This window comes from Diplotaxodon limnothrissa, linkage group LG3 (genome assembly GCF_057381915.1).
Source record: "Diplotaxodon limnothrissa isolate DT_005_m linkage group LG3, D_limnothrissa_male_GT1.1, whole genome shotgun sequence".
In the NCBI taxonomy this organism is placed as follows: Eukaryota; Metazoa; Chordata; class Actinopteri; order Cichliformes; family Cichlidae; genus Diplotaxodon; species Diplotaxodon limnothrissa.
In genome coordinates this window covers 44,972,453-44,973,817 of record NC_140598.1, presented here as the reverse complement: position 1 = coordinate 44,973,817, position 1,365 = coordinate 44,972,453, and the positions used below count along the sequence as shown (strand labels likewise).

Sequence of the window (1,365 nt, the reverse complement as noted above, 5' to 3'; positions counted from 1 at the left end):
ATGGCGTGGTCCGGCACCGCTGGGTTCAGCCATGTCTCGGTGAAGCAGAGGAGATTGCAGTCCCGAATGTCTCTCTGGAACTTTATCCTGGCCCTGAGGTCGTCAAGCTTGTTCTCCAGTGACTGGACGTTGGCGAGCAGGATGCTAGGCAGAGGTGTGCGGTGTGCACGAGCTCTCAGCCTGTTCCTGACGCCGGCTCGCTTCCCTCTAGGCCGCCGCCGCTTCCCTTTGTTCTCCCTCAAGATCTCACTCGGCCAGCTCGGATCCGGAGTTAAAAACTTCGAATTGTGAGTACATTGTATACCAATAGAAACAAGAGTGTCACTGTCATACCTAATGTACCCAATGGTGATGATTTTGCCGATTTAGAAACGCTGAAAACTAACTTAAAAAACAAAGACAAAGAAAAAGTGGTCGGAGCAGTCGTGACGGCAGCCGACCTCACCGGCGCCATCTTCATTTCAGATTGGTTAACCTCAGACCTGCGTAAACAATATACAAAGCCGCAAATAAATCTTTGTCCCACAACATTCAGAACTTGTTCCAAATAAGACCAAAAACTCATGACTTCAGAGGAATCCTTATGTTCAGCAAGCCAGTGGACAAATGTAAAATATCAGAGCATTACAGTCATGGGAGTTAGTGTGTGGAACACCTGTACAGATGAAATCAGGAAAAGTACGTCAATACAAAATAATAAATTGCATCAATATAGGAAATCTTCCTTTCAGTGACTGAAAGAGCAAAATACCCCAATAAATTATTATTGGGATAACATGTTCATCAACGTTAATTGAACAATTCAAGAGCAATGTGATGTTACGGTATAGAAAGTTGTGCATGTGTGGCATGGTGGCCAAGTGGAAAGGCGTTGGTCTCGTAAACCAAAGATCATGGGTTCAATCCCCATCCGTGCCTTTAGTGCCTTTGGTGATCAAGTTGCTTTGAGTGGTGCAAACACTCTACTCCCAATAACCAGAGACATTAAACATGACTGTGGTGCAACAACATCACTATTGTTGGCGCTTTACTCAGCGTGAATATCAGTTTCCTTTACTCACAGGTTTAGATATTTAACAGAATATAACTCACATTGTGAAGAGTCAAAGTGGACGATCCAAACAGGATATCTGACAACAGGAGACATTCACGAATGCATATTTACACTGATGATTCATATTAATGTTAATAATGACAAATTAAATAATTGGTTGAAACAATAAAGGGAAAGGAGAGTCTTCTAGTACAACAATCATTTTTGCAATTGTTCATCCAAACACTTTTTTCTCTGTTTCCAACAAACCCACAAAAAAAACAAACAAACACACTAATCTAAAAGAAATTCATTGGATTAAAGTTTTAATG

General features: G+C 41.7%; 1 non-coding gene across 1 annotated transcript; it reads left to right on the top strand.

Annotated features, from left to right (window-relative positions):
• Positions 1 to 846: 846 nt before the first annotated feature.
• On the top strand, positions 847 to 918 carry trnat-cgu (transfer RNA threonine (anticodon CGU)). Its single transcript has one exon. It is a non-coding gene; the product is annotated as a tRNA-Thr (tRNA).
• The last annotated feature ends 447 nt before the right edge of the window (positions 919 to 1,365 follow it).